Consider the following 21,839-nt stretch of genomic DNA (forward strand, 5'->3'; position numbering starts at 1 on the left):
AATGAAGATGAAATGGGAGATACGATACTGCGTGAAGAGTTTGACAGAGCACTGAAAGACCTGAGTCGAAACAAGGCCCCGGGAGTAGACAACATTCCATTAGAACTACTGACGGTCTTGAGAGAGCCAGTCCTAACAAAATTCTACCATCTGGTGAGCAAGATGTACGAGACAGGCGAAATACCCTCAGATTTCAAGAAGAATATAATAATTCCAATCCCAAAGAAAGCAGGTGCTGACAGATGTGAAAATTATCGAACAATCAGTTTAATAAATCACGGATGCAAAATACTAACGCGAATTCTTTACAGACGAATGGAAAAAGTGGTAGAAGCCGACCTCGGGGAAGATCAGTTTGGATTTCGTAGAAATGTTGGAACACGTGAGGCAATACTGACCCTACGACTTATCTCAGAAGCTAGATTAAGGAATGGCAAGCCTGCGTTTCTAGCATTTGTAGACTTAGAGAAAGTTTTTGACAATGTTGATTGGAATACTCTCAAGTTCTGAAGGTGGCAGGGGTAAAATACAGGGAGCAAAAGGCTATTTACAATTTTTACAGAAACCAGATGGCAGTAATAAGAGTCGAGGGACATGAAAACGAAGCAGTGGTTGGGAGGGGAGTGAGACAGGTTTGTTGTCTCCCCCCAGTGTTATTCAATCTGTATATTGAGCAAGCAGTGAAGGAAACAAAAGAAAAATTTGGAGTTGGTATTAAAATCCATGGAGAAGAAATAAAAACTTTGAGGTTCGCCGATGACATTGTAATTCTGTCAGAGACAGCAAAGGACTTGGAAGAGCAGTTGAACGGAATGGATAGTGTCTTGAAAGGAACGTATAAGATGAACATTAACAAAAGCAAAACGAGGATAATGAATGTAGTCCAAGTCGGGTGATGCTGAGCGAATTAGATTAGGAAATGAGACACTTAAAGTAGTAAAGGAGTTTTGCTATTTGGGGAGCAAAATAACCGATGATGGTCGAAGTAGAGAGGATATAAAATGTAGACTGGCAATGGCAAGGAAAGCGTTTCTGAAGAACAGAAATTTGTTAACATCGAGTACAGATTTAAGTGTCAGGAAGTCATTTCTGAAAGTATTTGTGTGGAGTGTAGCCATGTATGGATGTGAAACATGGACGGTAAATAGTTTGGACAAGAAGAGAGTAGAAACTTTCGAAATGTGGTGCTACAGAAGAATGCTGAAGATTAGTTGGGTATATCATATAATTAATGAGGAGGTATTGAATAGGACTGGGGAGAAGAGAAGTTCGTGGCACAACTTGACAAGAAGAAAGGATCAGTTGGTAGGTCATGTTCTGAGGCATCAAGGGATTAACAATTTAGTATTGGAGGGCAGCGTGGAGGGTAAAAATCGTAGAGGGAGACCAAGAGGTGAATACACGAAGCAGATACAGAAGGATGCAGGTTGCAGTAGGTACTGGGAAATGAAGAAGCTTTCACAGGATAGAGTAGCATGGAGAACTGCATCAAACCAGTCTCAGGACTGAAGGCCACAACAACAACAACAACAACAACAACAACAACAACAACAGCAACAACAACTACTACTACTACTACTACTACTACTGAGTGATTAGGCATCTAAGCTAGTTAACGAAAGATGTCACTCAGCACAATGGTACTAACTCGCTTCATACGCAAATGGGAAATGACATTATCACTAATATTGTTACGGAATACCCCTCACCATGCACCAGACAGTGACTTGCGGAATATACATGAAAATGAGAAAGCAGTTTACTAGTATACAGCAGTATCCTCGGTGTCTAACGACCACAATATTTCTGTTATCTCCCACATATCCATCAGGTGCGCTGATGATCTGGCTGCCCATGGCCGAGTACAAGGCTTTTACTTGTGTAGGCCACCACCTCTCGCTGGCATCCCGTGTCCAAATAGTTGATGCTCTTATTCGTCCAACCATCAGTTCATCTACCTGACAAACCACCACCAACAGCATCATCTGTAAACCACCACGAGCAGCAGGATTTCGTGTGAATTCGCTGTCATTTAGCTGTGTATGGCACCTGCTGTGAGTGAACACTCTAAGTTGGCTTTTAAGCCGATACTTGTTATGTAACTAAGAAGAGATCTTAAATGTTGAAAAATGCCGCCTTCACGAAGAAGACGTGTTGTAAGCTTCATAACACATCGGCATGTTGTCTGATCTGCACCAAACTTGCTCAGAGGCCGTCTTTGACTGCTACAGGTTGTTCCAATGTTTTGGTAGATAGATAAAAAAAATGGGCAAGTTCATCATCCTCGAAATCGAGAATCTCAACGAGTTTTTCCTGTTACCGATATCGATACTGGCAAGATATTAGTGTCAGGAATTTCAAGACCATACCAAAATCTCTGCAGAAGTTCCTCAGACTATCCCGGGCATACAAAAAGAAGCGAACAGGTGACTTCGGTTTATATATGTAGAAAGAAGATGAAACATTTTTATTCAATTACTAAAACCTGACTACAAGTTACATTTTATGTTTACATGCAGTAAGGTTCGTCTACTATGCTTTTGACAGATGATGAATGCAATGTATGTTTAAACGACAAAAAGATATTTTTAACTGATATAATTACAGTGTAACAAGTATCAGATTTTTTTACTTGTACTGTCTAATCTTGCTTCTTGCCGAATTTTATGATTCTAGGTCTACGGGACGCACCCTATAGGTTTTGATGAGCGAGTTTGCGACTAGCAAAACATGTAACATAAATGACCGAATCTTTTGGTTGCTCTGACTTAGAAGCTTACAGTTCTTACGCCGCCAGGGTTCCGTAGATGTGCCATAAATTTGAAGTTTATAGGCCATACTGTCCCAGACAAAAAGGATCTTAACAGACAAACAAGCAGAAAGATAGATGTACGGATAAGAAAGCAATCCTTTAAGGGTTCCGTTTTTACAGACTGCGGCACGTAATTATAAAGAGCAGGCTTAATTGGGATTATCTTCTGAACTCGAAATATTTTTTTTTTTACAGATAATGCTCCATTTTATGGCTAGATGAACGAAATGTAGGCGTAGGTTTACCACAGGTTAGTGTATTTAATCATTCAGTTCGCAGTTATTTGTTTGCGGTTACAGGAAACGTGAAGAACAACCAGCGTATCCAACTGCGACTCAATATGGCTACTCTTCACACTCCACGGACTACAGACTTCAGTCACCGTAAGACTTCATCTGCATTTTTAGCGCCTCACGCAGGTAATTTCTTAAGGTTTATTCCCGACATCTCGAACCTTTCCTTTCTTCCATGTGTTTTAAAAACATTTGTATTTTCTCTTTTCGATCTAATCGCCCCATGGTCGGGCAAGAAAATATTTTTTTGGCGTATCCGAATCAGCCTGCTTGAAGTACTACCGTCAAATATTTCTTATAAGGGATCCTAGCCTCACTTCGAGCCGTGAAACAGGTTATTTATTGGCTCTGAGCACTATGGGACTTAACTGCAGAAGTCATCATTCCCCTAGAACTTAGAACTACTTAAACCTAACTAACCTAAGGACATCACACACATCCACACCCGAGGCAGGATTCGAACCTGCGATCGTAGCGGCCGCGCGGCTCCAGACTCTAGCGCCTAGAACCACTCGGCCACTCCGGCCGGCAGGGCATTTATTATCTGCTCCAGAACTAAGACAAGGGATATGCCTGGACCAAATTACCACGCCGCGAATTCCGTATGGATCTACCTTTTGGCATGCATGTCATACCCAAGTTTCTCTGCCATGAATTGAACAAGTCATTAGCACATAGACGCAACACTGTCCACATAGCCACGCCTCCCTCTAGATCACGTATTTTTAGGTTATGGGTTTTTAGAAGTCGTTGGATGACTTCTCATATGTATCCGATAGGCTTGAAATGCAGCATGTTTGCGGTGTAGGTTAAGAACAGGCTCATCACACTCCTCACAAAAATGTAGCACGATCTTGGTTTCTGGCCAGGACAGCTATCTGTCTGGTATGCGTCATATTTGTCGAAGAGGTCAGCCACGAAATGATTTAAGAGTACAGCAACGATATTGGCACAGTATACAACTTCCGTAACAGTGACGTTCTGAGATAACGAACGTGACGGCGCAGTGGTTGAGACATTTGGACTCATTCGGGAGGAGCACTGTTGTAACGCCAATCGGGCCGTCCACAATTCGGATTTCTACGGTTTCCTCCAAATCGACTGAGAAACATACATAGATGACCCCTTTCCAAACGTTATGCTCGATTTCCCTCTCCGTCCTTGTCAAAGTCGAGCCTGCTCTGTCTGTGATGACCTAGTAGTCGATACGACTTTAACCCCCACTAGGGATTAATAGCTCCGAGGAAACCCTGTAGAATGTCCTCTACTAGGTAATGTCATGAACACATTGTACAAGCTCTGCAGTGCGTTTGCTCGTAGTTATGTTCTTGCACTCTGCTGCTATGATGGCCTGTACTGTCGGCTCAAAAAAGACCTAAGATACGTCTGCTGCGCGACCACAGTTGCAACAAAGAACGACGAGTTGTTAATTCATAAACGTTTATGCCTTTACTAGAGTTCTACTGCGCTGTCGCTTTGAGGTGCGCCATAGATCTGCGTCGGTTTTGCATCAGAGAACGAGCGCTTTCACATCCGTACTGTAGAGGCTCCGGGAACACTCCCAATTATTTATTGCAAAAGAACTGAACATTGTACAGATGTCATATATATTTCATTTTGATGAGAAACTCTGAAAGTGTTTTTTTTTTTTTTTTTTTTTTTTTTTTTTACAAACATTTGATACGCGAAGCGAACCATGAGTGACCTGGCAGATGTCAATATGGTAATCGAATTCTTGCCATACCCGTCCCAGCATGGCATCGTCGACTGTGGCAGTCGCTTCCCGTATTCTCTTCCGGAGCTCTGCTACATCACGTGATAGAGGCGGTACATACACCAGATCTGTAATGTGTCCCCACAGAAAAAAGTCACACGGAGTGAGATCTGGTGATCGGGGAGGCCATTTCATGAAACAGCTGTCGACTGCTGTAGCACGGCCAATCCATCGATGCGGCAGCTCTGTGTTCAGGTACCCACTAACTTCACGATGAAAATGCGGTGGAGCCCCATCCTGCTGAAAGATGAATGGAGAGTCAGACTGCATTTGAGGCGTCGGCCATTGCTGCAACATGTCCAAGTAGGAACATTACCTCTGGGGCGTCACGCTCAAATTCAATGCATTTGTGTGGATGCTTTGTACCCCAGATTCGACAATTTGCCTGTTCACATTCCCATTAGTGTGAAAAGTGGCTTCGTTGCTAAAATTAAGCTATCAACTATGCCATCCCCATCCTCATTCAATTGTTGCAACTGCGCACAAAACTCAAAACGCATGCCTTTGTCGTCTTGACTGAGCTCCAATTTGAATTTCCGCACTGTCATTGGAGGCATTCCGAGTTCACGGGATGCACGACGCACCGATTTCTTTGGACTCCTTATGAATGTCTCTTACTCGCTCAACATTCACTTCACTCACACTGGGACGTCCGCTTCTCTTTGCCAGACACAAGCAACCCGCCGTAACGAATTTGTTGTGCCAGTGGTAAATGGCCTTCCTTGTTGGTGGCTTCTTACCGTACTTGGTTCTAAACATCCGTTTAACAGCTGTAGCACACTTGTTTTTGTCTAACTGCAACACACACAAAGCTCGCTCTGCACCTGAACTAGACATGTTTGCTACTAGCGCTGACTATCGGCAAATTACGAAACTACGCTGTGGCGGTATACATGAAAAAAAAAGCTTTCAGAGTTTCTCTTCAAAATGACGTATGTATGATATCTGTACAATGTTTGGTTCTTGTGCAATAAATAATTGAAAGTGACCTCGGACTTTATGTACACCCTGTATTCTAATAGTATGGCCAACGCCTCGTAAACTATCGGAGTCATTGCCATTTCCTCACTTTTCATGAATGCCAATGATACCATGTGTACATAGAATGAGCGTCATTTACTGGATACTTCATATACACTGACTGAAAAAAATATTGCCAACCAAAAAATAGTTGAGGTAGAACAATGAAATTTCGGGAATACATGTGTTTAGGTAACATTTTTAAATGATTAACATAGCAGGGTCACAGGTTAATTTACGTGCGAGATAAGTCATTGCTAAATGTGAAATGCTGGTGTATCAACAACCGGTGTATCTGTCGGAATGTCGAATGCAAACATGCAAACGTACATGCACCGCGTTGTACAGGTGTCAGATGTCAGTTTGTAGGATGGATTGGTGGGTCGGCCGGTCAGAACATGGTCGGTAGTGGTGTTTGTGTCTGACGCTGGAGTTGTCGTCCAATGACGTCCCGTATGTGCCCGATTGGACACAGATCAGGTGATCGAGCAGGCCAAGCGTCATATCGACACTCTAGAGCATGCTGGATAACAACGGCTGTATGCGGGCAAGAGTTATCGTATTGGAAACAAAACCTGGGATTATGTTCAACACAACAGGCCGAATCACCATACTGACGTAAAATTTGCAGTCAGGGTGCATGGGATAACCACGAGAGTGCTCCTTTTGGCACACGAAATCGCATCCCCGACTATAACTCCAGGTGAAGGTCTAATGCGTGTACGACGCAGACAGGTTGGTTGCAGCCCTCAACTGGCCGCGTCATAACCAACACAAGCCCATCACTGGCACCGAGGCAGAAGCAGCTTTCATCAGAAAACACAAGTCGCAGATGGCGGTGGTTTGGAATCAGTGGAATGGACGCTACAGGACGTCTGGTTTCGAGCTGTCGAAGTAACCAATTTCTAAGAGTTCGTGGTGTCACTATGGTACAAACTGCTGCTCTGATTGCTGCTGCAGATGAAGTAAGCTGCATCTGAGCCATACCCCGAACACGATTGTCGTGCCTCTTGGTACTGCCACGTGGCCGTCTGGAGCCGGTATTCTCGCAGTCTTAAATACCCGTCACCACAATCGCGTACAGCGGCAGCGTAGCTGCTAAGTCTTTCTGCAGTGTCGTAGTAGGAATATCCGGCTTCGCAGATCCCCATTACGTTCAAACTGACCGAGGTGTTGATAATGGTGTCTTTGTCGCTTTAAAGGCATTCTTGACTAACCTCAACTTACCACCTCAAATCTCAAACGTAAGTAACGCTTACGATCGTTACAGCGTGTACTTAAAGAAAACCTGATTTTTATCCTATTGCCGCTACTAGCACCACTCTTAAGTGAGTGGCTTGAAATCTGAACAGACATATTTCAGATGTTGAAACACGCCCACCAACTTTCGTTTATGTCGTACTCCTCCTTCTTGGTGTTGCGATTTTTTCCGTCACTGTATTTTTAATTTTTAGAGTTCCGCATCTCAACTGGTAAAAATGGAACCCTTATATGATCACTTTGTTGTCCATCCGTCCATGGATACCTCTTTTTCTCAGGAATGGATAGACGTATAAAGTTGGAATCTGTGTCACGTACCTATGTCCCCGGTCTCTTGACGGTGTAAAACATTTAAGCTTCTACGTCACTGCAATAAAAGATACGACCGTTTATGTCACATATTTTGATAATCGTGAACTCACTCAGCATCAAAACCTATAAAGAACTTCCTGTTGACCTTGCATCACGATATTTGGCAATAAACAAGGTTTCACAGTACAAGTAAGGGAAAAAATCCGAAAATTGTTAATCTGTAAGTACGTAAAAAACACAGTTTGCAATTACGAGCTTACATTGTATTCGTAATCAGTCAAAAATTTCAGGAACTACTGTAGGGATTTTGATCTGATTTTCAGTACTGGATATAATGATTCACTAACAAGGTTTGTATAAATACTTCACAAATATGTCGTCCTAAATGGCTGATCAACGACGTAATGAAGTTTCCTGCCGCTGTGAAAGTCATGCTGTTGCCATCTAGCAGGGGTAGGCACATGGCCGCGAGGCTACAGCGCTAACGACATGCGAACGACACGTACAGCTCCTGTAATGTTTGGAAGCTAGATAATGCTCGTAGTTTACTGAGGATTGCACTTCCATTGTTTGGTATGATGACCCGACCTTCCATAATACATGCACTGAAGCTTTTCACAGAACCATTCGATATTTGCGTAGTATCTATAGCCCTATGGCCGGCTGCACTGTTTTCTTCTGTGGAGACTTCCGTCAAATCTTACCACTAAACGCAACGGGGACAACACCAGATGAATTCAACGCACCTGAAATCGCCAGTTAGCATAGCACGTTAATGTGACTCCAAAATTAGTAAAATAAATGAAAAATACAGTAGGAAATGCGAAATTACAGACAAAATATAGACTTAAAACATCCTCTAAATTCTTGGAGTTCGCGAGACCTATATCTTACCAGCATCGATATCGATAGAAGGCAAAAATCGTTGAGATTCGCGGTTCCAGGGATGGAATATCTACACAATGATGGTTGTACGGAACACTTGCTGCGTGAATCGTTCTAGCACTTACCCGGGCTTTTTTTTTTTGGGAGGGGGGTTGGGAGATTTTAATCTAGAAGTGGGTGCCAGCGGTCTATTTGTCTAACTCCCAAACGACTTCCCAGCGTGCAACCAAATCAGATCCGACCATACAACACAACTTTTTTTTTTATCTGAGTCCCTTACACGAGCCTCTTGTCTTATTTGCAGTCGATAGAAAGATTTTATGTCCACTACCCTTCTGACACACATTTCGTACCATGTCACGTACCCTCCAGGCACGACAGCCTACATGTACACATACATTCAGTGCATTGCCACGCAGAACATGGCCGAAGCTACTTGGTATTGTTAACTGAAAGGCTAAAATTCTCGGGAGGGGTTGTCCCATTTGTAGATGTGCCGTGTATGGCGCATGTTGTGGCTACGTGTTGCGTTTGGCGCAAAACATGGATTAGATATACGGCTAGTCTGTTCCAGACAAATTTACTGTGAGCACGGCGGCACGTCTTTGAACGTGGGATGAAAATCGGTGCAAGATGCATAGATCCCAGTACATAGGAGGTTACACAAGAATTCGAATTTCCGAGGTCCACAGTGTCTATATGCTGCTTCTTTCTTATCGCAGAGGCAATACTTCTAAAAGTGTAAATCGTCACACGGCCCACAGGACGACCACAAGTGTTTGACGAACGGACGTCACGTCGACGCCGCAATCAGACGGGATGACTGACAGACTACTTTGAGTCAATTGTTGAGTTCATACATCTGTGTAATCTTCAGTTTTGAGGGCTCGCAGATGAGCAACATGGTATCTATAGTATATCCAGTATCTTCCCATGGCTTGGGCGCTATTCCGGTTTCTTGCCTTACGTTCCGGAAGGAAATCAATATTAGTACATCCCTGTGCGTTCTGCAATTAATCGAAATGCATTTTCACGGTCTCTAGAAAGCAATAAATAAGAGTGTTGAGGTACATTCGCAGTTCGCCCCCTGTAAAGCATTTCTTACCATTTTCTTATTAGATTAGCGAAACGTTCGACAATGTTCTCCAAAAGTCTGTTAACCGCGATCATTCTGCGCTTTGCTTTCTCTCCCAGAAGTTCAACAAGCCGCCATTAGCGTACTATGTATGGATCCCACGAACTACTTCAGCACTGAACTACGGACGGTATGTGTGTTTTGGAGGCACAGTAATTTGTAGATGAAATGCAGTTTCCACAGAAACGGGAGACGCTCCGTCATTACGGGGACCTATGATAAATGGCTGCCAAAGGAGGAGGCAGGTACGTCTTTTAATCTTTACAGGGTGTCTGAAAATTCCTGTTACATGGTTCTAAGAGTTTTAGAGCTGACTTACAGCCAAACCTCCAGATGTCAGACACTCAGATCTGTACCAAACGTTGTGTGCCGATAGAGTACCAACCAAAACCCCGATTTAGTTCGTGCTGTGTGCTGTTGTCCAGTAGAACATGCGTAAACGGTAATTAAAAGTAACAACAGAACTACGGAGTACAGTAAAAGCGAATCTGTGTCACTTCACTACGAAAATCTGTGGTAGGTGAGTTGGTAGAGCATCAGAACGTCGTATTAAAGGTCCCGAGTTTGAAATTCACTGATAGGGTTTTTTCAGCAGTTTTCGCGTGAAATATTTGTAATGGGAGAACATTTTTTATGCCAAGTTAAATGACGTTTCGGAGTTTGTAGTAATGTCTTTTTTTGGCAGTCTGCTTTCGCTTCGTTAGCTGAAAGTAGCAAATCTATAGAGCTGCCAAGAGAACATTGCTACTAACTCCGAAACGTCCTTTTACATGTCAGAAAAAAATGTTCTCCCATATAAATATTTCACGCGAAAACTGTAGAAAACAAATAGCTATCAGTGGTTTCCGAACTCGTGACCTTTTTTACGATGAGCTCACGTGCTGCCAACTCACCTACCACAGACTTTGGCAGTGAAGAGAGAGAGACGCTTTTCCTGTGCTCCGCGGTTCTGGTGTTACTTTTAATTACCGTTCACGCATGTTCTACTGGACGACAGCACACAGCACGAACTAAATCCGTGTTATGGTTGATACTCTATTGACACACATTGTTTGGTACCGACCTCAGTGTCTGACATCTGGAGGTTTGGGTGTTAGTAGATAAGGTATTGACAGGGAATCAATTACCGGAAATGCACTGTTTGGATATAAAGTAGGTTTGAAGATCGGATCACTTTCGAACTCCCTTTCCCCGGTACGCACAAGGAGAGGGCGCAGTCATCAGTCTGTGTTGTAATTATGACGTCACATACCATTTTCGTCCGTCTACTACAACGACGGTTGCGAGAAACTACATTACTGGCCATTAAAATTGCTACATCAAGAAGAAATGCAGATGATAAACGGGTATTCATTGGACAAATATATTATACTAGTACTGACATGTGGTTACATTTTCAAGCTATTTGGGGGCATAGATCCTGAGAAATCAGTACCCAGAACAACCACCTCTGGCCGTAATAACGGTCTTGGTACGCCTGGGCATTGAGTCAAACAGAGCTTGGATGGCGTATACAGGTACAGCTGCCCATGCAGCTTCAACGCGATACCACAGTTCATCAAGAGTAGTGACTGGCGTATTGTGACGAGCCAGTTGCTCGGCCACCATTGACCAGACGTTTTCAATTGGTGAGAGATCTGGAGAATGTGCTGCCCAGGGCAGCAGCCGAACATTTTCTGTATCCAGAAAGCCCCGTACAGGGCCTGCAACATGCGGTCGTGCATTATCCTGCTGAACTGTAGGGTTTCGCAGGGATCGAATGAAGGGTAGAGCCACGGGTCGAAACACATCTGAAATGTAACGTCCACCGTTCACAGTGCCGTCACTGCGAACAAGAGGTGGCCAAGACATGTAACCAATGGCACGCCATACCATCACGCCGGGTGATGAATACACGCTTGTCGCCAAACACGGATGCGACCATCATGATGCTGTAAACAGAACCTGGATTCATCCGAAAAAATGACGTTTTGCCATTCGTGCACCCAGGTTCGTCGTTGAGTACACCATCGCAAGCGCTCCTGTCTGTGATGCAGCGTCAAGGGTAACTGCAGCCACGGTCTCCGAGCTGATAGTCCATGCTGCTGCAAACGACGTCGAACTGTTCTTGCAGATAGTTGTTGTCTTGCAAACGTCCCCATCTGGTGACTCAGAGATCGAGACGTGACTGCACGATCCGTTACAGCCATGCGGATAAGATGCCTGTCATCTCGACTACTAGTGATACGAGGCCGTTGGGATCCAGCACGTCGTTGCGTATCACTCTCTTGAACCCACCGATTCCATATTCTGCTAACAGTCATTGGATCTCGACCAATGTGAGCAGCAATGTCGCGATACGATAAACCGCAATCGCGATAGGCTACAATCCGACCTTTACCAAAGTCGGAAACGTGATGGCACGCATTTCTCCTCTTCACACGAGGCATCACAACAACGTTTCACCAGGCAACGCCGGTCAACTGCTGTTTGTGTATGAGAAATCGGCTGGAAACTTTCCTCATGCCAGCACGTTGTAGGTGTCGCCACCGGCGCCAACCTTGTGTGAATGCTCTGAAAAGCTAATCATTTGCATATCACAGCATCTTCTTCCTGTCGGTTAAATTTCGCGTCTGTAGTACGTCATCTTCGTGGTGTAGCAATTTTAATGGCCAGTAGTGTAGCACCTAGGAGGGTCGACTGTGGTTCATCACAAACGCGCCGCACTCTCGACTTTGAAGAGGACGTCCTTCGTCTCTCAGCAGAGAACCCGACGACGAATACTCGAAATATTGTCCATGCCATGAGCTCCTGTAAGGCAAACAGGGCAAAGCTCATTGTCTTCGCTGTGTGCTTGTCGTGAAGCGAGAGATTTGGAAGTGATCCCACCTTCAAACTCATTTTACATCCAAACGGTTTATTTCCGGACATTAGTGGTGTATCAAAACTTTAAATACGAAGTTCCCTCTACAATCCCTAGCAGCTTGTAATAGGAATTGTGAAATACCCTGCGTAGAATTAACGGGTACCCGCTTAGGTCCAGCTGCCTTGCCTTCATGGAGCTTCTTCAGTTGTTTTTCAGTTGCATGCGCACTTATTTACACGTCTATCTGCCAATCTTTGTATGCCCATCTTCGCAGAAGATGGTGACTGGGACGTCGGCTGTTCAGTTTGAAATAAAAGATAGTATATCTATACAGCCGCAAATTTTGAACTCTTTATTAAGCTACATGTTTCGATATTACACCACAAGTAGATCGTATGAAATGAAATTGTGTGTAGTCATTGTTGGAGTCATAATAAGATAACCGGTGTCCTCAGATCCCTGCTATAAACGACGTGATCACTTCGTGCACACCGATGTCGGTAGATGCACGAAGTGACCACGTCGTTTCTATCCGATATCTGCGGACACCGATTGTCTTATAATGGCTCCTACATTGACTACATACAATCTGACCTTATCCGATCTACTTTTGTCAAGGGGCCTGCTGATGATGTAATGTAATGTAACATTGAAACCGGTTGCTTAATAAAGAGTTAAAAATTTACAGCTGAAGATATATCTGCCATGTGATTTGTGTCTGTTTGCGATTGCCCTCCCAACTAGCCGTTTAAAGCGAATCTGAGTGTGACCTCTCATAAGCGAGTAACTATACTCGTATATTACGCAAATGGTTCAATTGAAACTTAATACCGTGCTTATTTACGATAGGGTGAAGCGTAACGAATGCTAACTTGCTTATAGTCGTCACGTTTGGTGAAGTCACATGGATTCCGAATTGTGACGCGTTGTTCAGTCCAGCTGGCAACGACGGTTGGCGTTCGAACTTAACGTACTTATGTAGTCAAGCTGAATGGAATTATACTTATAAAAGACAACTAACAGCTTCTAAACTAGTTGTGCAAATGAAATTAAAACATAATTAGAAACTGAAGCATCAGATATCAATAAACAAGCCAACAATTGTAAAAACACTGGCGCTTCAAGAAGTGGTCTAATCTAATCAAGACACTACGAGGAATATAATGCATCTTTATTTGTACACCGCTGGTTGCCCATAGGTGTGTATTATCTTGCACTACTTTGTTTCCTAAACCTGGGTACGCATTGAAAAGCTAGCTAGAGGAACATATTGCATCTAAATCCCAACGGTTATTTGTATTCTGATGTGTGTTTACAAAAATATTTGAATAATCGTGTTTAGACTCTTCGTAAGAGAAAAGATTAGGGATGGGCAATAATAGATTTTTTTGGACAAGTCAAGTAAAGCTTATATAGTCTGACCACATTCCCATGACAAAGAAGAAAATTATTTGACGACGCAGCTTTCAAATTGAGACACTTTAGAGACATAACGAAGAGCTCCGATATTCCGTGACATATAATAAAATTAGTCAGATAAGGTTGCGATACACTTACGATTTCAGTGCAGACTACGTATTAAAAGAAAGAACTTTGAAATGGAAAGATGGTTAATGCAAGATGGCATGAACAAATAGTATAGGGATAAAAGAAATTTAAGCGCATCGTATTGTTTCTACTCACTGCTTGTCAAAAATGGCATGGTTCCGAAGCATAAAGATGACCGCGAGGCCTAAACAAAATATAGCGCCTAAAAACACAAAATCAGCGTCCTTTGGCTATGTTTCGAACGTTACAGAAGTAGTTATAATTCCTGACTGGGAGGTTCTGCTGCATCTGAAAATTAACATGATTCTGTTATTGCGCTGCAGTTTCTTAATGTTTTCTGGTAGCACAAAGATTATACTCTACCACACGCTAAACTTGAGCAATATCTTTGAATATGGCATGACGTCACGAACTTAACAAACGACCGTTCACTGGCAACCGATGGGTGCAAGATTGATTGGGGATAAGTTTCTGGAAGCTTCACGTGAACAACTCTGATAATAATTTATCGGTGGAGCTACGGAATGAGGTAAGTTTGACTTGAAACGGCCCTCACCCACAGGTATTGTAAAGAGCTTACTTAACAACGTACAAGACCTAGCCGAATTTAAGTAGATATTTGACATTTCAAGAATATAATTTCTCGGCGTCACCTGACTTAAGAGTACATATGCTTGGTAATTTCCTCATAACTGTTCAGTTTGTTGTTCTAAAGTGTTACGAAGTGCGACATAGTTCTGCGGCAAGCTACCGATGGGTAACGATACTATGACACTGTGATGAAATATTAGCTATAACAACGATTTGCTAACTGTGTGATTTTGGACGCACCAGTTACACCTTCGTTTCAAATTGTCTTTTGTATTGAGACCCAAAGCAATCTTTGTATTAAACTGATTCAAATACCAGTCCAGTACGAAATGTTGAATCATCTTCTAAAGGCAGTGTCTTAGATTTCAACTAAAAAAACGATAGTCACTATTGTCTGCACAACAATAATTTGTAATTGACTGTTACACAAAGCACAGTAAGCGCCAAAAACAGAATTGTGATTCTGTAGCATGGTAATTGTAAAGTCTGACTACTGAACGTCATTCTCTTAGGCTTCTTGCTACGCAGTAAAAGAATTTTTCATACAAACTTTATTCGTACTGTTTAGGAAAGCTACTGCCTATGAAAGCGTTTTTATTTCTATTTCACAGACAAAGGCTTTGTTTAAAGAAAACGAGTCAATGTTCTGCATTTTCCGTGGAAATATTTAGACAGCATCTAAATCGGTTTTGTCTACAGCGAAAAAGATGCATAATATTCATACTCAATTCAAGTTGGGAAACTTTTGTGATATGTTAGTCTTCACACAGTCGATATTAGATATGGGCCGTACTCTTGCTATTAATTACGAGTATGGCTCATATCTAATACGAACTGTGTGAAGATCAACACACCACGAACATTTTTTTTAGTTGCTAGAGCTTTCTACATTCGCTGTGCATAAATTAAAAATGGTTTAACTTACCAGTCACAAGAGCATGACCGTGTATCCACTGCTACGAAACCTAGAACAGAAAACCAGGCCGCGAATAACAAACGGAGGTATTATCTAAATCAGTCTACTGTTATCACGTACGTTAATTCTAAAAACATAACTTGGTAAAAATTATTTTGTTACTTGTTTTCATTCATTTCAGTTTAAAAAATTGCCTATGTTTTACTTGAAGGCGTCGCATGCGTTTAAGTTACTATTGTTAAAATATATACTGTATTTTAAAAGTAAAGCGACGTAAGTTCGGATATTTGAATGAAGAGGTGTTACACACTAAAATGAAAAACAAGAGTACAGTGCGGACACCAACTCTGACAAAATTTCGGAGGACGTTCTCGGGCATTTTCTTGGTATTTTGGTACAACGGACCCGTCGCTATCCGGTGGCTCGTTACTCATTGCATTTGTTACCGTCCTTGCATCTGAATTGCACGGAAAATACCAAATTTGTTCCGTTTACTAGTGGCATCGTTAAGTGGAGGGTTGGCCGACATGCACCTCGTGTATGGTAACACTGTACACAATGGAAGAACGGCATAACGACGCTAGCGCTTTTTAGCTCGTAAGACAGTCGCTGGTCTTTGTGCTATCGTCATGATGGTCGACATTTTAAACTATACCCTTAAGGGAAGAGCGTTGTATTAGACAGTAACACAGCAGGCTGAAGAGAATGTTGAAAGCATACCTGTTTTCATCTGAAGATTTTTCTACTGCCGTAGATTTTGTGTTGAACGATTTGCTGATTGGATATAAATTCACATAAGTGAAAATGCAAGCAATACACAAACAACAAAGGTAGCTGGGGCAAAAAACCGAATAAATCATGTAGTTAGGGCCCTTATACCAAGTACTCAGAAAATATTCGCCAACAACCTCAGAAACTTTGCTGGAGGAGCTCAATACATCCTGTATACGAATGGTTATCGGTGTAAATTTGAAATAGTTCCTTTAGTTGAAATCAAATTTATTTTAAAAATGGTTGTGGTGATTGCTTCATTCACGTCTGCATATACAATGTCGACCATCCCGACTACTGTAGGAAAATAGCCAATGGCATTGGTGATGTCTGAACTCTACTGATAAAACTAATCTCCCATTGTTGTTGTTGTTGTGGTCTTCAGTCCTGAGACTGGTTTGATGCAGCTCTCCATGCTACTCTATCCTGTGCAAGCTTCTTCATCTCCCAGTATCTACTGCAACCTACATCCTTCTGAATCTGCTTAGTGTATTCATCTCTTTGTCTCCCTCTACGATTTTTACCCCCCATACTGCCCTCCAATGCTAAATTTGTGATCCCTTGATGCCTCAAAACATGTCCTACCAACCGATCCCTTCTTCTAGTCAAGTTGTGCCACAAACTCCTCTTCTCCCCAATCCTATTCAATACCTCCTCATTAGTTACGTGATCTACCCACCTTATCTTCAGCATTCTTCTGTAGCACCACATTTCGAAAGCTTCTATTCTCTTCTTGTCCAAACTAGTTATCGTCCATGTTTCACTTCCATACATGGCTACACTCCATACAAATACTTTCAGAAACGACTTCCTGACACTTAAATCTATACTCGATGTTAACAAATTCCTCTTCTTGAGAAACGCTTTCCTTGCCATTGCCAGTCTACATTTTATATCCTCTCTACTTCGACCATCATCGGTTATTTTACTCCCTAAATAGCAAAACTCCTTTACTACTTTAAGTGTCTCATTTCCTAATCTAATTCCCTCAGCATCACCCGACTTAATTTGACTACATTCCATTATCTTCGTTTTGCTTTTGTTGATGTTCATCTTATATCCTCCTTTCAAGACACTGTCCATTCCGTTCAACTGCTCTTCCAAGTCCTTTGCTGTCTCTGACAGAATTACAATGTCATCGGCGAACCTCAAAGTTTTTACTTCTTCTCCATGAATTTTAATACCTACTCCGAATTTTTCTTTTGTTTCCTTTACTGCTTGCTCAATATACAGATTGAATAACATCGGGGAGAGGCTACAACCCTGTCTTACTCCTTTCCCAACCACTGCTTCCCTTTCATGCCCCTCGACTCTTATAACTGCCATCTGGTTTCTGTACAAACTGTAAATAGCCTTTCGCTCCCTGTATTTTACCCCTGCCACCTTCAGAATTTGAAAGAGAATATTCCAGTTAACATTGTCAAAAGCTTTCTCTAAGTCTACAAATGCTAGAAACGTAGGTTTGCCTTTTCTTAATCTTTCTTCCAAGATAAGTCGCAAGGTCAGTATTGCCTCACGTGTTCCAACATTTCTACGGAATCCAAACTGATCTTCCCCGAGGTCGGCTTCTACCAGTTTTTCCATTCGTCTGTAAAGAATTCGCGTTAGTATTTTGCAGCTGTGACTTATTAAACTGATAGTTCGGTAATTTTCACATCTGTCAACACCTGCTTTCTTTGGGATTGGAATTATTATATTCTTCTTGAAGTCTGAGGGTATTTCGCCTGTCTCATACATCGTGCTCACCAGATGGTATAGTTTTGTCATGACTGGCTCTCCCGAGGCCATCAGTAGTTCAAATGGAATGTTGTCTACTCCCGGGGCCTTGTTTCGACTCAGGTCTTTCAGTGCTCTGTCAAACTCTTCACGCAGTATCTTATCTCCCATTTTGTCTTCATCTACATCCTCTTCCATTTCCATAATATTGTCCTCAAGTACATCGCCCTTGTATAAACCCTCTATATACTCCTTCCACCTTTCTGCCTTCCCTTCTTTGCTTAGAACTGGGTTGCCATCTGAGCTCTTGATATTCATACAAGTGGTTCTCTTCTCTCCAAAGGTCTCTTTAATTTTCCTGTAGGCAGTATCTATCTTACCCCTAGTGAGACAAGCCTCTACATCCTTACATTTGTCCTCTAGCCATCCCTGCTTAGCCATTTTGCACTTCCTGTCGATATCATTTTTGAGACGTTTGTATTCCTTTTTGCCTGCTTCATTTACTGCATTTTTGTATTTTCTCCTTTCATCAATTAAATTCAATATTTCTTCTGTTACCCAAGGATTTCTATTAGCCCTCGTCTTTTTACCTACTTGATCCTCTGCTGCCTTCACTACTTCATCTCTCAGAGCTACCCATTCTTCTTCTACTGTATTTCTTTCCCCCATTCCTGTCAATTGTTCCCTTATGCTCTCCCTGAAACTCTCTACAACCTCTGGTTCTTTCAGTTTATCCAGGTCCCATCTCCTTAAATTCCCACCTTTTTGCAGTTTCTTCAGTTTCAATCTGCAGTTCATAACCAATAGATTGTGGTCAGAATCCACATCTGCCCCAGGAAATGTCTTACAATTTAAAACCTGGTTCCTAAATCTCTGTCTTACCATTATATAATCTATCTGATATCTACTAGTATCTCCAGGATTCTTCCACGTATACAACCTTCTTTTATGATTCTTGAACCAAGTGTTGGCTATATGATTAAGTTATGCTCTGTGCAAAATTCTACAAGGCGGCTTCCTCTTTCATTCCTTCCCCCCAATCCATATTCACCTACTATGTTTCCTTCTCTCCCTTTTCCTACTGACGAATTCCAGTCACCCATGACTATTAAATTTTCGTCTCCTTTCACTACCTGAATAATTTCTTTTATCTCGTCATACATTTCATCTATTTCTTCATCATCTGCAGAGGTAGTTGGCATATAAACTTGTACTACCGTAGTAGGCATGGGCTTTGTGTCTATCTTGGCCACAATAATGCGTTCACTATGCTGTTTGTAGTAGCTAACCCGCACTCCTATTTTTTTATTCATTATTAAACCTACTCCTGCATTACCCCTATTTGATTTTGTATTTATAACCCTGTAATCACCTGACCAAAAGTCTTGTTCCTCCTGCCACCGAACTTCACTAATTCCCACTATATCTAACTTTAACCTATCCATTTCCCTTTTTAAATTTTCTAACCTACCTGCCCGATTAAGGGATCTGACATTCCACGCTCCGATCCGTAGAGCGCCAGTTTTCTTTCTCCTGATAACGACGTCCTCCTGAGTAGTCCCCGCCCGGAGATCCGAATGGGGGACTATTTTACCTCCGGAATATTTTACCCAAGAGGACGCCATCATCATTTAATCATACAGTAGAGCTGCATGTCCTCGGGAAAAATTACGGCTGTAGTTTCCCCTTGCTTTCAGCCGTTCGCAGTACCAGCACAGCAAGGCCGTTTTGGTTAATGTTACAAGGCCAGATCAGTCAATCATCCAGACTGTTGCCCCTGCAACTACTGAAAAGGCTGCTGCCCCTCTTCAGGAACCACATGTTTGTCTGGCCTCTCAACAGATACCCCTCCATTGTGGTTGCACCTACGGTACGGCCATCTGTATCGCTGAGGCACGCAAGCCTCCCCACCAGCGGCAAGGTCCATGGTTCACACTAATGAATAAGTTCACATTTCCGTTTTGTTATTTTATACACTTTGAACTTTAAATTGCGTCTTCCTCCTTTTCAGTTTTGCTACACATATAGCTTACAACTGCAACCCATAAAATATGTACTTTCGAATACTCATTATACTACGTCAAATTTTTTCAGCTGAGTGATTTGACTTAAACAGAAGGTTTCCAGTACAACGTTATAGAACAATTTGCTACTGCTTTACACAGGGGTTAGGAGTACCATGTTTTATAAGCAGGAAATATTTCCTTAGCACCCGTAGGTTGCTAATTTGTTAAATTATTGACTCCTACATTCATCTTACTTTTTGTCATCTTTGACGGTGTATGAACACAACAAACAAGTGCATCAAGATGTTTTATTAACTCGAAATGTAACTACAAAAAACATTTTATACATCCCAGTGTAATAAAGAGTGGTTAGAATCACAATGATTCATCAGAAACAGTATGTACAGGAACTGGAGAGGAGCTGTAAAGTGGATATTAATTCAGCGATGAATATCAAAAAAGGAAAAAAATTGTATTTCTGGGATAAAAGAAACATAACTTTTTCTGACCTTATTCCTCATCTTTGACCTATTTCACTTTCTAGAGACTTCTAGCTTGTCTAGTCATCAGTGCCTTATTTGCCGCTGAGATGCAATGGTTATCGGTGGCCTTTACAGCAGTTTCCAAGAATGTGCCTGCTTTGTAGCCAAACTATTAACGTAACTTTCAGTTTTCTAATATTCCCATAGTTGCGGAAACTACAACGTTAAATGTACCTACCCATTTTGCCAACTGCTGGCGATTAAAAGAGTTTTTCTATTTACTGAGCCTACACACTCATTGTGTTTGAGTGTTATATCGTGGACTCATTTTTATAAATAAGTCTCAACGCTCCAGGCTCCAGTATATGACTAAGGTGGTTTTGACTGCTGACCGCAATAAATGCCAGCTATTTTCACTACCGAATTCTCCAGACGGGGTTAAGTTAAATAACTAGCCTACTTGGAATCCATCAATTAATTTGTCAGTGTAACCGCGAGCAGTGCGAAGTGGGAGGAATGTCGCATGAATCGTGCCATAACCTTAGCATATTAACTATCCAGCACATTTCAGGTGATGTCTGAACGGTTATTATTTTTCTTATTATATGTATATTGGTTATCGGTCGCTATTTGAAATGTTATCCTCGTAGTTGCAACAAAGTACACGGAACTTTGATACTGTACTGTTAAAGTGAAATGTTAACATTTCACTTTAACGCGCTTTTTCGAGTATGAACTAGTATGTAAACTGAATAGCGAAGATAAAATTTGAAACTTGATTTTTGGTGCTGTTCGCGTAATGGAAGAAGTGTGGGGCCTTGTAATGCAACGCAAAAGTATACCTGTTCACTCTGCTCATTGAATTATTCTTTGGTTATTCAGACAGAGATTCTGAACTAATAGTATTGATGTGGGGAATACGAATTTGTAGTAAGTTTTCTAAACTTTCTCAATAACAAAATTTCCTGTTCTGAGGAATACACCTGTCGATTCCATGTTTTATCTTTGTTATAACTTAAATATGATGATAGCGTAAACATTCTGTCAAAAATATGCTCCTTTTCCAGTATACTTTATCCGTCAATTTAATATCATGACAGTTAACTGTTTAAGCGTATAACAGGCTAGTTCACGTATGAGACAGACGACCACTCAGACTGAAGGGCTAAGTTATGCATATAACGAAACATTAACATGATGAGTGCACGTGGCAGAAAGATTTTTTCAGTCTTACCTAACATAATAGCAAATGAACTGACTTGAGCTCTTTGAAAACAGAAAAGCATATGTCATTCAAATATTTTCATGTAGTGTGCACAAGTACTAGTAGGCCCTAAAGTAAGTAAATCTATACTTTTATTTAAATACCGCTGACAAATATCTAACCTGATTGTTATTGTGAACACATGTATTCATTCCAATTATGCCTCAATGAAATGCTTAATTTGCCATACATGTGTCTGAAGTGCAAAT

At 41.8% G+C, this 21,839-nt stretch overlaps 1 protein-coding gene across 1 annotated transcript in view; it reads right to left on the reverse strand.

Moving 5' to 3' along the window:
* Positions 1–21,839, reverse strand: part of LOC126162863 (anoctamin-10) — a 338,775-nt gene that overhangs the window by 262,510 nt on the left and 54,426 nt on the right. The window contains exon 2 of the mRNA XM_049919640.1: positions 15,401–15,440. The gene's annotated coding sequence lies outside the window, so the exon portion shown is untranslated. The remainder of the gene's footprint in view (positions 1–15,400; positions 15,441–21,839) is intronic.

Source organism: Schistocerca cancellata, chromosome 2, assembly GCF_023864275.1.
Source record: "Schistocerca cancellata isolate TAMUIC-IGC-003103 chromosome 2, iqSchCanc2.1, whole genome shotgun sequence".
NCBI lineage: Eukaryota > Metazoa > Arthropoda > Insecta > Orthoptera > Acrididae > Schistocerca > Schistocerca cancellata.